At 44.0% G+C, this 16,669-nt stretch overlaps 1 pseudogene; it reads right to left on the bottom strand.

The window, feature by feature from the left end:
* LOC144373122 (E3 ubiquitin-protein ligase TRIM35-like) overlaps window positions 1-16,669 on the bottom strand; it is a 58,638-nt pseudogene that overhangs the window by 29,939 nt on the left and 12,030 nt on the right.

Raw genomic sequence — 16,669 nt, 5'->3', positions numbered from 1 at the left:
ACTAGACAAAGGCACCATAGACATATATTGGAGAAAAGATAGCCTCTTCACAAAATGGTGCTAGGAAAACTGGAAATCCATATGTAGCAAAATGGAATTAAACCCCTACCTCTCAACCTACATAAAACTCAACTCAAAGTGGATAAAGGACCTAGGAATTAGATTAGAGACCCTGCACCTACTAGAAGAAAATATAGGTCCCACTCTCCATCATGTTGGCTTAGGAACTCAATTCCTCACCAAGATTCCTAAAGCACAAGAAGTAGAATAAAAAATCAATAAATGGGATGGTATCAAACTAAAAAGCTTATACACAGCAAAGGAAAAAATCAAGAATGTGAAGAGAGAACCTAGAAAATGGGAGAAATCTTTGCCACCTTCAACTCAGAGCATTAATCTACAGGATATATAAAGACTTTCAAATAACTTCACACATACACAAAAAACATAACCCAATCAACAAATGGGCAAAGGAATTGAACAGACACTTCACAGAAGAAATATGATAGGTGAACAAATATATGAAAAAATGTTCAACATCTCTAGCAATTAGAGAAATGCAAATTAAAACTACACTGAGATTTCATCTCACTCCAGTCAAAATGGCAATTATCAAGAATTCAAGCAACAATAAATGTTGGTGAGAATATGGGGGGAAATGTACACATATAAATTGATACAACCACTCTGGAAAGCAGTATGGAAATTCCTCAGAAAACTTGGAATGGAACCACCATTTGACCCAGTTATCGTACTCCTCAATATATACCCTAAGGACTTAAAATCAGCATATAGTGACATGTTTACATCAATATTTATAGCAGCTCAATTCACAACAGTTAAGCTATAGAACAAACCAAAGTGCCCTTCAACAGATGAATAGATAGAGAAATTTGGCATATATACACAATGGAATATTACACCACCATAAAGAAAAATGAAATTATGGCATTTGTTGATAAATGGATGGAACTGGAGATTATCATACTAGGTGAAATAAACCAATACCAAAACACCAAAGGCCAAATGTTCTCTCTGATATGAGGATGCTAACACACGGTGGGGTGGGTATGGAGAGGGAACAATAGAAATACTTTGGATTAGAAAAACAGGAATGAAGGAAAGGGAGGGGGGATGGAAATAGGAAAGATAGTAGAATGAATTTGACATCACTTTCCTATGTGCATACATGAATACACAATCAGTGTGACTTCTCATCATGTACAACCACAAGAATGGGAAGTTATACTCCATGAATATATGATATGTCAAAATACATTCCACTGCCATGCATAACTAACTAAAAATAACAAATGAAAAATATTTTAAATAAAGAATATGGTTATAGAACTTGATATGTGTAGGGCATGATGTAACATGGGGCATGTTGCAACAGAAGAGAGGAAACTTAACTTGCTGCCTGCTACCCACTTCCCAGTCCTGGGGCCACATGTGGCTAAGAGAGCACCTAGCGATTAGCCAGAAGGCATTGCCATGGGTTGTGATGAAGAATCGGACCACCTCTAGGATAGGCTCAGAACCCTTCTGTCCTCATGGACAGTTCGTGTCTTCCATTACTGCCTATAGGATAGGTATAGATGTAAATTCTCCCAACCCTGCTGACCTTTACCCTGATTGGCTCCTGTACATTATATTAGCTGTGTGTGTTTTCTCAATAAATGAGATCCTGCTTTGACTGTTCTCCCTGGCATGTCTGATTGTCCTCCTGAAAGGGAGGGCTGGGTGTGAGCAGCCAGTTGATATTTACCTTTCTTGTTTCTCCTGGTTGGGGCATGCTCTCCCAATCTCTCCCGCAGATCAGGAGGGAACAGGGGGCTAAAAACCCCAACAGATATGCAGGATGTCTTAGGTGTTCTCTGGAATGGAGAAAGTGGGTTGACAGGGCGTTGAGCTGGGTCATCTCTAAGGCCCCTTTCCAAGATGTTATAGCAGCTCTCAAGGAGCCCAGGAAGTAGAAGGCAGAAGGAAGAGGGTACTCACCTCTGACCCTTCTCTCCTTGGACTCTGGTACATTTCAGTAGAAACCCAAGGGCAGCCATTGGGAATCGGCCCAGCAGGCTCTGAGCCCAGCATAAAGGAAGCATCCCAAGAAGAGGGAAACAAAGAAGATGAGGACTCCGGAGGACAGAGCCAAGGAAGAATTCACTCCAAGGCAACAGAAGCACACCTACTGCTTCATGGTGATGGGTTTCTAATTTTGCACAACCACTCCCCAAATGAGCTGTTGGTCCCAATCCATTATAATTTAAGGTCCATAGACTCTGAGGGAGGGTAAAAGGAAATCTGTGGAAGATGAGCCTCTGCTTCTGGTTTATATTGTGAAAACTGACTTCAGAGTGCACCAGAACTAGGAAAAGAGATTGTCAATCATCTTTCCCATCATGGTGCTATTTCCAGCTATCCCTCAGCATCCATAGAGGATTGGCTCCAGGACCTGTACAGATACCAAAATCCACAATCCTCAAGCTCCTGATACAGATGGTGTATAATTTGCTATAACCTACTCTCATTTTCCATATATTTTAAATCATTTTTATATTACTTGTAATACCTAATCAATGCCTACATATACTTTCATTTGTATGAATTCATTGTAGTATCCAGCCCATGGAAAAATTCAAGCTTTGTTTTTTGGAACTTTCTAGAATTACTTTTTTAAATATTTTTGATTCACAGTTGGTTAAGTCCAGAGATGTGGAATCCACGGATATAGAAGGCCAGCTGTGTGTGTGTGTGTGTGTGTGTGTGTGTGTGTGAGTGAGAGAGAGAGAAGAGAGAGAGAGAGAGAGAGAGAGAGAGAGAGAGAGAGAGAGAGACAGAGACAGAGAGAGAAAGAGAGAGAGAGAGTGAGTTTATTACTTGGTTGTCATTTTTTATAGTGTCTTCACTGAACTGGGCCCAGTTCACCCTCTTGGACCAGAAAGGCCTGATATCATAGTGATAACTCACCACCTCAGACCAGAGCTGGTCTGGAAAGTGAAATGCACCAAAGCCACCAACCACCTGGCCTTCCCAGCCTGAGGGCACACCCTCCCTGCCTAGAGAGAGTTCACCAGACACAGGCACAAAGAGTGCTGTCCTTGAGGCAGAAGGATGCAGGTCACATTGGGCATGACATCACCCTGGCTGGCTGAGCCTCTGAGGACTCTAACGATGTCTCAGACTCCAAGGGATGCTGCTGGACACATACTCCAGGGACTCAAGGCAGCTACAGGTCTTTAGGTAATGAGTTCATGGCTGCAGAAGTAAGGTGATTACCACAGCCTGTACAAAGAATGACTTCACTGGGCTGGGAGCCAGGAGAACAGAAAAAAGAAACCTGTTCCTGATCAAACCTTGAACCTCCTTAACCACATTCAATGGATCCCTTCCTTTCACGGAGGAGCATCAAAGAATTTATGAATCCCCCCACCAAAACAAACAAACAAAAACTCAAAAACCCACTACATGGGGTATAGGACACTTTTTGAAAATTGGTTATATACAAAACCACAAAGCATCAACAACTACAAATACGAGACATTATAGACTGTATTCTTTGACTTCAATAAAAAAAATTATTTGACTAGAGTTAACTAAAGATACCACTAGACCAAAAAGTAAAATATTCTGAATCCTCAGAAGAGACAACTACATGCTCAGGAACAAAGCAAACAGACATACAATAAAATCTAAGAAATTTAGAAGTAATAAAAACAGAACTCATAATATGAAGTTGGCACAAAATTAAGTCACCAAGCTTATCTGTCATGCTATTTCTTATAAATAGGCTAAACTTGCTTAAAAAAAGAAACTACTAACATGTTTGATTGATACATGTAAATTTAGTTATCATAGCATTATTTGTAATAGTAAATATTAGAAGTAATCCTAATTTCCTTTGAAAAGTCAAGTGACCAAGTAATAAGTTCCATACAGTGGTACATCACACAGCTCTTCAAAAGAATGAATTAACTCTATATGTGCTAAATAAAACATGCTCTCCAGTATGTATCATGTTTTTAAAAAGCAAAATAAAAGTATTTGTAACCTGTGATTATCTTGTGGATTTTTTTTAAAGGAGGATATCTCTGGAAAGGTCCACAATAAACCAGCATTGGGGGTTGCTCATGGGAAGAGGAAATAAGTGGTTGGAAACAGAGGAGAAATGCTTTTCACTATCCTCCTTTTGAATTTTGCATCTGTACCCAAGTGACTATTACTAACTTTTTAAAAATTTAATGAAGGAATTTTTAATAAACTTTTAATTAAAACTTTAATTATTTTAACTGAAATAATTAAAATTAAACATTTTAATAAAGAATTGACTAATTGAATTGGATTGACTAGAAATTATGCATAATGTTTTAAAAGTGATCAAAGAATTACCATTAGTGACGGCTCAGGTTCTTTAAATGTCCCAAGAACATGCCACATAAACTGTGCCACAGCAAAGAGGAAACAGGAGCAAAAGTAACAGAACAATCTTTGCTCAAGATTCTATGCCTTCTTCCCCATTTATTTATCTTTTGGTAAACCAAACTCATTTTTATTCTTTTGCAAATAACTAAATTTTTGTTTTTTTTGTCTGTGCCATCCTGAATGTTAGAATTTACTTTGTTTCCTGTAATTTGGAATGTGTCCCATGAATTTGAATCTAATTGTACCCATTATTTTAGTTCTACACTGTTCTGATTTTTATTTTCTGCCTTTCGTCTTTTTTATTTCTTAAAAAGAAAAGAAAAGCCCCTCTCCCAACTTCTGGCAATGCTGCCTGAGTTTGCCTCCATGTGTCTTTCCCAGTTTCTGGCTTGTTACAGTTCTTTAGATGCTCCTTCCACCGGCCTTCAGGGATAGCACAAAGTTCTTTTTTACTTTGTAAAAAGTAAAGTAAGTGAATTTCTTTCTTGCCTTCTATGGTTTTGGTCTGGAATGTTCAGCAGCTCACTCCCTTCTATCTTCAAAAAAAAATTTACAGAGTAAACTCTGCTAACCAGGATGGTACAAACAACACAACAAAAATTTAGTTATTTGCAAAAGAATAAAAATGAGTTTGGTTTACCAAAAGATAAACCCACTGGCCATGAGTAGGACCCATTGGATGAGGATATGCATAGGGCTGAGGGCAGGTGGATGCCCCAGTACCTTCCCAGCTTCACTCAGCATCAAGTAGGGTGATATGTCTGGAGGTGGGATCTTCTGTGTCTACAGCTCTCACAACTATGAAAAAGTAGACTGATTAGAATAAAACATAAGGATCTGGGTTGTGGCTCAGTGGTAGAGTGCTCGCCTATCACATGTGAGGCACTGGGTTCGATTCTCAGCATCACATGAAAATAAAATAAAGATGTTGTACCCACCTAAAACTAAAAAATAAATAAATAAAACTTACATAGCCAGCTGTAAGCTACAGACATGCATGCATACTGGTAAGGGTTCTTCCTATCTTTGTTCTACTGTTTTGAAGGGATTATACCTCCCAGGATGCAAGATGTGATCCTTGGTTCTCTCTCCTCTGATCACCGTTTTTTTGGGCTTGCAGTAACTGAATGGGTACAGCAAGACAAACAGAAGGAAACAGTAACCCTGACCACTTAAAAAAGCAGTTCAGACAAAAAGTTGATCTCATACAAGTGAAGAGTATAAAGATGGTTACCAGAGGCTGTGGAGAGTGGGGGCAGGGGATGGGGAGAGGTTGGCCAAGGGGGACTAAGTCACAGATAGACAGGAGCAAGAAGCTCTGCTGTGCCATGCATAGTAGGGTGGCCATAGAGAACAATGATGTATAATGTCCATTTCAAAAAGCTAGAAGAAAGGAGTTTGAATGTTTTCCCCACAAAAAAATGATAAATGTTTGAAGAGACAGAGATTCTTATCTTGATTTGAAATAATACAATGTATGCATCTATTGAACATCACCTGGCACCCCAGAAATAGGTACAACTTTTGTGTATCAGATAAAGTGAAAAAATTATTTTAAAAAAGATAGCATGGAATCAGTAGAGTTAGGACAGGTACAGAAACTCCCTCAATTAAAATGATGCCGTGACCCTAACCTCAACCACCAGCAGGTCACTTTCTAGTGAGCAGAATGGCCGTCTTCCACAACCTAAATTTTTGTTTCCCAAATTCACTTTCAACCTGAGGAGTTGCTTCATTTGTTTACACTCAACAGACATAAATCTCAGCCAGCTTCTCTGTCACCTAGTGTCGATGTCCTTTCCTGTTCATTCCCACTGCTGGGACCAGGCCCTCAGAGAACCAGAGGGAAGACTCCAAGGACTAACCTATAGATTCAATTCTACAGCACAAAAACCACCACCTTGCTGGAACCCCAAAATCTAATGTCAGAACCTCAGTAGCACCCACTCCTCAGGATGCAGAAGTGGGCATGGGTCTGTTTCCAGGTGGGCACTAAAACTCCATCTCCCATGGCTTTATAGTTAGGGGATTCCTCCCTATTTCTGTCAATATGTTGGACATCTGCCACATTTGTGGGGGACAAGGGTTTTCATCTGTCTTCATTGGAATTGGGAACAGCTGCTCCAGGGCCGTCCACCACACACACCACCTTACAGTGGAGTCAGTGAAGTATCTCACAGCTCTGTCTCATGTGGCTCTCCAGCAGCTCACTCCCTTCTACCTTCAACATGGTTTTTGTCATTACTTTCATTTTGTTTTCCTTATCACATCACTTTCTTTGGGTTCCAGTACTGCCTTCAATTTATTTCTCTAACCAAACCCTTGGCATACTTCTTAAAGGGTCATCACTCCCCAAGTTTTTGTCCATCTCCTTATTTAACTTCCCACGTGAGAGCCCAGACTCCTGTGACCTCAACAAGACCATGTACCAATGGCTCCTGATCCTGTTCTCTCACATCCAGACCCTGAGTTACAGTGCTCTTGTGACCAATGGCCTTCTCCAGGCTTCCACCAGAAAGTTCCACAAGCACAGCACAAACTTACATGCTTTCCTCTAGTCCCTATCTCAGTAGCCACCACTAGTCACTCAAGCCAGAAGCCTGACAGCCACCAGACTCTCAACTTTCATCACCTAGAGCACTCTATCCATGACACAGCCTGGCAATCCAACCCTCCTTCAGTATTTCCAATAGCATCTCTCCTCTTTATCCCACACTCCCTACCTAGGGTCAGATCCTCAAACTGAATTATCCCAGTTAGGTCACATTTACTGGCGTACAGCCTAGAAGGTGCGCTGGGATCTGGGGATATTAACTCCAGGAGATGTATTTAAGGTCTGGCTTTATGAGAGATCACTCATGGGGCTTTGATAAGCTTCCTGCACCTGTGTCACATGGTTGGATGGAAGCAAGGATTAAAATAGAACATACTTGGAATGCCTTCTGAGTAAACTGGAGGTCCACACAGCAGGTGGTCATGGAAGAGCAGCCTTTGCCAGTAGTGGAGTTCAGGGGAGGAAGCAGAGAATCCCTGGATTGGTTGAGCCCAGTGTGTGCCATGCCTCCCTCCATCCTCAGGCTCCACGCTGCTGCTGTTCAGGGAGCAGGGAGGGACAGACTCCCTTCCCTAGAAGAGGGCTGAATGGAGCCTGGCTACCCTGGCCCTCTAACTCATTTCCACGTGCCTCTGTGTTCCTCCCTGGTCTACAGTGTTCCCAGACTGTCTGTTCTCTACACTACATTATGCAAATCCCAGCCAGCCAGTATCCATAGAAACCAAATCTCCCATCTTCCCCAGCCTGCTCCCTGGCAAAGGAAACTCACTGGAGCAACAACCACAAACAAGGACAAACACCCCAGAGCAGGAAGGCTTCCCTTGCCATCAGACTCAGTCCTTACTCACCTGTCTTCCCACACTCTGATTACTGTTGAAAGGAGCAGGTGGGACAGGCCAGGGCACAAAGTTCTCTTCTTTCTTAAAACCTGAAGGGAGATATTAATAAGCGCAGGTTCTCCCATCACTAACGATTGTCTTGTCCAATCCAAATCACTATCATTAAGATCACCTTCCCTGGGCATGAGTCAGCATTTGACATCATCTTTAATCTCATGCATACAGCTACATGAACCATTTTGGAACTTGACAACACAATTTCATTGTGTATGATATGATGAGTAATAAAGATCTGTTCCTCTCTAAAATTTTCTGCTATGCCTAAAACATTATGACTCTTTTTCTCCAGGCTGAAAACATGAGGCAAAGCCTCTGGTACCACACCCAGATTTTTTAATACTGGTAGGCAGCTGTCTTCTCTTCTGTGGGACACACAGCTCTTGCCAATGACATGGGTCGACCTGGGGAAAACCATGCAAGTGTCCAGGTTGCCCTGTTTACAAAAGTTTGATGCTCTACCAAAGCTTCGCAGCTATGTAAGGAGCAGGGCCAGGAGTAACGATAGAGAACTTGGCTACTAGTGTTTGCCCAACTTCCAGAGTTTTACATACTTGCTCCCTTAAAGTCTATAACCACCTTAAAAGACAGGAACTAGGTCTTTTCCACATCATGACACCAAGAGGTAGAGGGGTTGTCTCTCCCCAGGGTCACAGTGGTGGTCAGTTTAAACTCTGGGCATCCAATCCCATATCCAGCCTCTTAACCAATGGACACCTTTGGGAGGATAGAGATTTAAAAAAATCTATGTTGAAGTATAAGGTTTAAGGTTTCCATTTAGCTTTTCTCCTCTTGGTTTTAAACACCAATTATAATGCAATATTTAAACAAAAACATAAAGTAAAATCCACCAATTGAACTGAGTGCATGAAAACATCCCAGACAAACCTCCCCCTTGAGAAGGGAAAACTATTTTAATAACATGCTTGGAGTTTTCTCCTCATGGCTGGGTTGCTTACAGATACAGTATAGGACAATCTGCATTTTAATTATAGTGTGCTGGGCAGGGTGGGGCAGAATACTCTTATAGGCTACGTGCCATACACAAAATCTCTCTGTAAAGAGAAAAAACACTGATAGGAGGGACTGCCTACTAGAAGAGCTGAATGTGCAGAGGTGTGAGATTGTTCTAATACATTTTGTACCTTTGGGTTTATTGCTATGTAAACAGATTATCAAACATACACAAGCACACATGTACGTGAGCATGCACCACACACACACACACACACACACACACCCACACCCACACACACACACACACACACAAATTAAAGGCAAATTACTGCTTGCCTTTTTTTCTAAGAGCATTCCAGGTCTGTATGTTTAACTCTGAAACCTATTTTTCTTGGTTACTTATAACCACTTTTCCATGTTATTGAAACTTTTTCACAAATGTTAAGTTGTATAGACATACTCTTGTCAAAAATCTGAAGGAAAGTAAGAGTTCCCAACATAACTTCCACATCTCAGCTTCTCACTTTTCTTTGGGATTCATCGTGACTGTAAATCAGAATTTCAACATGCAGAACATCCCATTTGCTGAAGAATTAGCCAACAGTAATAAGCCTATACTAGGTTTAGGGTGGAATATTCAGCATTTTTCCAAAGTCTGCATCACTGGATCCCTGAGAAGCCTGAGGCAGGTACTAACACCCTCTTTCTACTTGCAACAGATGTCCAAAAGCCTCAGATAGCTTCTCCATCTCAGGGTTGAAATCTGTGTTCAGGATCCTGTCCCTTGTGCCTTACCAAATGCTGCTGGTAGTTTTGTGGAGTAGTTGAGGACAGCTTGCCTGACCTGCAGGTCATACCTCCAAAAGGGTGCATGTTGATTAGTGAAATAGATATGTTCTGTGACGTGCACTCTTCAGCAAATTTGTCACTGTGAACACTTGAGTATGCTTACCAAACCTCGGTGGCAGAGCCAACTGCAAACCTGGGCTGTGTGGTACAGCCCCCTGCTCCAAGGCTGCAAAACTGTGTGAACGCTACTGCAGTGGCACTGTCGGGCAACGTGACACAGTATATATCTAAACACAGAGACGGCACAGAAAGATGCTAATCAGAATTTTTCAGCCCTATTATTATCTTGCCCCTACTTTGTAATTATGACCCATCATTGACATGATGCATCTACAAAAAAACCACCCACTGTGGCCCAGGACATCCCTGGGCCTAGGACAGCAAAGGTGAGAATGATGTAATCCCTACATTCAAGCAGAGAAGACAGTCAGGTGCCTTTCAGCAAGAGGGGCAACACGCAATAGCAGCCCCAGGAACCCTGAGCAGGATCTACAACAATGGAGGCAAAGCAGGCAGAAGCCTACTGGGCAGAGTTTTGTTAATATCTCTCTAAGGTGTTGGGAACACTCCTGCCCGGCACCATCAATAACCACGGAGCTCACCAGACTGCCATTTTGATAGTTAACCAACAATAATCTCATTCTGCCAAAACTTCACCCTTCAGAAGCAAGAAGAAAGGAAGAAAATGGCTATTACTTGAGTTATGATCAAGTGATCACTGGTGCCAACGTGCAAGTTCAAGGAGCCAGGGGGGACTCTCCTACTATTTGCCTTGGAACTCACAAGTCTGCTCCCCAGGCTCCCATCTAAAGGGCACACAGTTAGGGGTTAGGGAAGATCTGCAGATGAGGACATAAGCCCAGGCAGGTAAGGAGTGTGCACACAGGTGGTGCAGCAAATATAACCAGAACAGTCCGAGTAACCAACAGCAGGTCACTGTGATACAAATGGCCCTGTGAGTACCAGGCAGCGTGTGTAACAGCCAGGTGTGCCTGGAGCCATATGAGATGGAGGCAGGACACCCAGTAGAACAGAGTCCAGCCACAGTGAGCTCTGAAAGCTGAATTGCAGAAATGCACATGAGCAGGTCAGGAGTGGGGGCCACTCTGGGTGGCCACTGGAGACCAAAGATGGTGCATCTGGTGGCAGCACATAGATGGATTCAAAAGGAGAATAAGACAGGCAGTGTACAGTGGGCTGCTGCCTCCAGGGTAGACGCTGGAATGGGAAGAAAGAGGCACAGGTGGGAGAGTATTCAAGGAAGACCCTTGGAGAGGGGCTCGCTGCCAACAGGATAACCACCTTACCCTGAGCATATCCAGAATCCAGGCTAGATGGTCTTAAGGGCAGTGTCAAAAGGAGGATTCCTAAGATCTGTAAGCAACTGAAAAAGAAAAAAAAAACAGACCAGATATTATCCAAATTAAAAAACTGGGGGTTTCAAAGGATGTCACCAAGAAAGTGAATGGACACACCTAGAATAAAGAGGAAAGTTTATAAGTTCTATATCTGACAAAGGGACTAGTCTCTAGAATACATAGAGAACCCTTAAACTTAACAATAAAGAAAACCCAGCTAAAATGGGGAAAGGCTCAAGACAGTCCCCCCCAAACAGATATATAAATGGCCAATAAGCACATGAAAAAGCTACTCAGTATCAGCATCAAGGAAATGCATATCAAAGCCAAAGCCATACCACTTCACCATCACAGGAGGGCTAAGTCAGAACACAGATCACAGTGCTGACAAGGTTGCTGTGTACCCGGAATCCACACACACTGCTGGTGGGAGTCAAAGGGGTATGGCTGCATTGAAAAGCAACTTGGTGGTTCCTCAAAAGGTTAAGAAGAGTCACCATAAGACAGAGCATGTCTGTGCCTGGGTGGACCCAAAGAGAAAGAGAGACAGGTCCATACAAAAATCTGTACACAGATGTTCCCAGCAGCACTGCTCAAAACCAACAAAATGTGGAAACAGGCCAAATACCCATCAACTGGCGAACAATAAAACACAGTACATCATTTCATACAACGGAATATTACAATAAGAATACACACTACAACATGGAAAAACTCTGGCTTACAAGAACACCGAAAGAAATAATGTCAAAAGAAAAAGCACATCATTTTTATTTCTTTGAAAATGAGGTCTAGGCTATCCAAATTATCCTATATCTTAAAACAAACAAAACAAAACAAACAAACAAAAACCTTTTAACAGCTTGGGTGAAAACAGTTTTAAACATTTATTCTAACCAACAAGTCAGGCTGATCATACAAAATGTGTACTTGACAGGTTAAACCCCAGCAGAGCACACACACTCACAACTGCTTGGTTCCCAAAGTGCCCAGAGCTCTTTTTTGGGGGGTGGGGGTGGTGGGGGCTGAGAATCTGACACATGTGAGCTCATTTGCCAATTGCCAAGCTGGCCCCAGTGGCATGTCACATTTGGTCCCTCCCCACTAGTTACATAACCAATGTGCACAACACACTTATAACCAGGACTCCTAATTGCTGTTTAGAACATCAGCTGTTATAAAGTGGGGAATCCAGGCTGGAACGTGCCCCTAACTATAACACAGTACCCACGGGACAGTATCTCCTTTCATGTTGCCAGTTCCCAGGACACACACAGTGAGCTGGAAATTAGAAAGCATTTGCAGGCATGAGAAAGGAAAGGTGGAGGTTTACAGTGGAGAGGAGAAACAGGATGGAACCCAACAGGTAGCAAGCTGGCTGAGGTCAGTGACACATAGCAGTGAGGACGAGGGACACTGCCTTCCTTCCCACTGCATAGCACCTGTCTTCCAAATGGCCTCCCTCAGATCACACCCTTCCTTTCCTTCTAACTGGAGGGGGCACCTCTTCCCTTCCCTTCTCATACTTTCACCAGAGGAACTCACCCCACAGAATTATAGAAGGACATGGTCTTCTAGTCCCACTGTCTATTGTACAGATGAGGAAAGTGAGTCCCAGCGAGGGAACAGGTGCACAGCATGATTTTAAGTTTGTTAAGTGCTCTGGAGCTCTTGGTTCAGGAGATTAGCTCTTGATGTACAACCAGATAAACTGGAGTTGATGGATACAGATGGGCAGCTTTTCATCCTACCTTACAGGACTCCCAGGAAGATCTGTGAATGTTTTAAATTAATAACATAAAGCAGTAGCTGAGCTGAGCCCTGCACTAACTGTTTGCTTCTTTGCTGAATTCCTGATGTTCTGGCACTGGAGTGACTGCAGCTCTTAAGCTAGCCAAACCCTAAGCAGCCAATAGGCCTGAAGGCTGCCTGTCTCATGAGTCCAGCCAACCTAGACCATGGAATCACACCAATTCCTGTAGCAGGCTCTCTGCCAAGTCAACATCTCCTGTCCTAATCATCCTAAGGCAGGTGCAAGAAACGAGGAGCAGTCCTCCCATGCCAGAACCTACTAAAACTACTCAAGACTGGCGAGCATCCACCTGGTCTATGCTGCCCCACCCATTCCTTCCCAGGAAAACCACAACAAAGGCTTTGCCAGCACCTTCCCCTCTTTCCCTTTGTATCTTGACTGACCCTAGTGCTTTCCTGTGTGGCTCCATGTGGCATGGCTGGGAAATGAGTGACAGACTCTTTCCAATAGCAGTCATCTCCTGATTAATTGGTTTTAACCATACCTGGAAAATAATAAAACCTACATTTTAAAACAGGCCTGTTCTAGAAGTAAACATTTTCTCCAGAAATTCTCAAATGAGGACTTAAAAATTCACACCCTGGGTAGAGCCTGGACCCAATGAGATACTTCCTGGATGGCTTTTAACTGAACAGAGAAGAGACCAAAAATAAAGAAGAGGCATAGCCCTAGAGTCACAAAAAAAGGCAAGACAGAATGGCAGAGGATGCTGGCACCTCACAAGGTAGTGGGCAGAGGTGTCAAGGCCGGGGATGGGCTTCAGGAAGAGGTAGGAATAAAGCAGGCCCACGGCACAGCATCCAGCAGGCCTGGGCCAGTTCAGATGTCCAGCTCTTCCTTTATAGCGATGTGCAAGGTGCAGATGCTCAAGGGCTCAGGAGGCCCATCACCCCACACACCCCCAAGGAAAAAGTAGGGCCGCACCTCCCAGAAGCATGCATGGAAGGTGTATAGGTGGCAGTTATGTTCAGCATCATAGAAGGACAGCTCACCCTCTTCGCACTCCAGCTCCACACATAGGTGGCACAGGATGGTCAGGACCAGGGGCGAGGTGGCCGGGTCCGAGGTCACACAGTGGTCCCCCTCCACACCCTGCATGTGGCACAGGTACCAGAAGCCAGAGCGTGTGTCATGGTAGCAGCTGTGTGAGTGGCCTTCTGTACCTGTATCTGGCTGCACCCCCACCACACCCATCCGCCAGCTCTGCAGGTCACCCAGGGCCACCTCCCAAGCATGGGATCCTTGAGAGAAGGTGCAGGATCCCAGCAGGCAGGGTGCTGAGGAGAAGCACTCTGGTTTTCCACCTGTAGGCAGTAGCCATGGTTAGTGACGCTGGTGAGGTCATCAGACACCGAAAGCCAGCCTGCTGCAGTGTTGGGATAGAAGCTGAAGGGCACTGAGGGCAGAAGGGGGACAGTTAGCAAACCTGATACTCTCCCACCAGCCACACCAGGTGGTGTCCCCAGGGCCCCAAAATGACCACCTCAGTTCTAGTTTCCCTGGGTTGATGGAAATCATGGGTTCAAATGTAAAGGCCAAAATATATGTGAAAATCCTAACCCCCACCCAGTGGCCCAGAATGTGCCTTTATTTGGAAATGGGCATTACTATAAATACAGTTATAGTAATAAATACTTAACTGTATTTATTACTATAAATACAGTTAAGACAAAGTCAGACTGGAGCAGTGTGGAACTTGAACCCACCTTGACTGTGCCCTTATAAAAAGGGGAATGGAGACAACACATGAGGTGAAAAGCCATGTGGCAGAGGGCAGAGGGTGAGGTGCTGCAGCTGCAGGCCAAGGGCAGCCAGGCCTGCCAGCCAACACCAGAAGCTAGAAGAGACACGGAGGGCCCCTGCCACAGGTTTCAGAGGACCACAGCCCTGCTGTCACCTGAGCATGAGCTTCTAGCCTTCACAACCAAGAGAGAATGGGTTTCTGTCATTTAAAGCACCCCATGTGTGGTCCTTTGGTGACCTTGGATGGAGAAAGCCTTTCATTAAACACGTTACAGTTCTGAATAGAGGAAGTATTTCTCTTTCTGAAGAGGACAGAGGGTCAGGGCATCTATAGGAAGGTGGTCTGTCAGGAGGGGCTGCAGCCATCAGGCAGGAGGGAGATGACCAGGGTCAAGGGCCTGCTGGGAGGTCAGTGGAGAGAATGGGTAGCGCCTGACAGAGTGGAGCTTGGCAGCTCTATGCTAGCATGAAGCACCTTCCCTGGGCGCGAACACTTCCCAGAACCCCTTACCAGATTTGATGGAACTGATCATCTTCTTCCACACATGGTACTGCAGGGAATCCAGGTACCGGCAGGGGTTGATGAGCATGCTGGGCTAGATGGGCTCTAGCTCCACCATGAAGAAAAGCCTGTGGAAGGAGGACTGGGCATGGTGGGTGCAGTTGGGGCAAAGCACCTGGGCTGATCTGGGTTCACTGGAAATGGGCAACAGGCCTTGCTCCCTTGCCTCAGGCCTAGGTTTCCTCACTGCCTTCCCCAAGACAAACCTGATTGGTACAGGAACCGACTGAGCTGCCACACCCTTCAGGATTCAGTAGACAGCTCATCCCACCCCAGCTGGGAAAAATAGAAATAGGAGGTTCTCCAACATGGATGCCATCCTTATGGACAGAAATCACACTTACACATCTGCTTGTGGCATGTGTAACAAATTGGTAGGGACCTTAACAGTGCTCTACTCCAACAAAACCAAGAGGTCACAGTCCTTTGCTTGAGCACCTCTGGTGACAAGGAACTCACTACTTCCCCTAATTCCCAAAGCCCACTCTTTTATCTTTGGATGGCTCAGACAGGGACATAATTCTTAATTATTCATCCCAGAGAACCCAAAGCCATCAAGGCACAGAACTGTGCAGGACAAGGGCCTGTCCTGAAGCTCTCAGAGGGAGGAGGCTGGTCAAGAAAGATGTCTAAATGTTAGATGGCCACTGAGAAGCATGAGCAGATGCATGCTGCTCTCCCTCCCCTCACAGTGGCTGGAGACGCTCCATGCCAGTCAGAATTGGAGAGCCTCAAAGAAAGGTCTCTCCATCTGGCAGTCCCCACCACTCCCTGTGGATCCCACCAGCTGGCTGCATTACCTGCCTGGCCCTGGAGCCACTGGATTTTGTACCTTTGGTGTTTCTGCCTGCTCTTCCCCTCCCCTCCACCAGACTTGTCAACTTACTGGCGCTTTCAGTGCTTGTGTTTCTTAAAGGAAAGACACAGACACAGACACAGAGAAAGCATGGTAAGTTTCTGACCTTAAGAGGAGCCATGCACCCCATGTTCATGGATCAGAAGACTTAATATTGTTAAGATGTCCATTCTCCCCAAGCTGATCTAGGTATTCAGCAGAATTCCTTTCAAAATCCCAGGTACTTTGTAGAAACTGATTCTAAATTTCATATGGAAATTCAAGGAACCCCAAAGAGCCAAATAATCTTTAAAAAGAAGAGTAAAGTTGGAGTCACACTCCCCAATTTCACAGCTTATTATAGAGCAACAATAGTCAAGAGAGTGCAGGACTAACATGTGGGCAGACGGGGAGATCAATGGAAGGAACAGAACTAAAAGTCCAGAAGTAAACCCTCACATTCACTGTCAGCCAATTATCTATGAGGACAGCAAAATCATTTAAGACAGGAATGGTCTTTCCAACAAATTGTAAAAATTATTAAAGTACACACTAAATTGTTAAAGGTGGACCCTAACTTGATGCCATATTTTAAAACATGACATAAAATACATCAAAGGCCTAAATATAGAGTTAAAACTGAGAAAGAATTTGTGCCTAGAACACAAAGAATTTTTACA

Source organism: Ictidomys tridecemlineatus, unplaced genomic scaffold (genome assembly GCF_052094955.1).
Source record: "Ictidomys tridecemlineatus isolate mIctTri1 unplaced genomic scaffold, mIctTri1.hap1 Scaffold_240, whole genome shotgun sequence".
Classification (NCBI taxonomy): domain Eukaryota; kingdom Metazoa; phylum Chordata; class Mammalia; order Rodentia; family Sciuridae; genus Ictidomys; species Ictidomys tridecemlineatus.
This window is presented reverse-complemented; position numbering and strand designations above follow the sequence as displayed.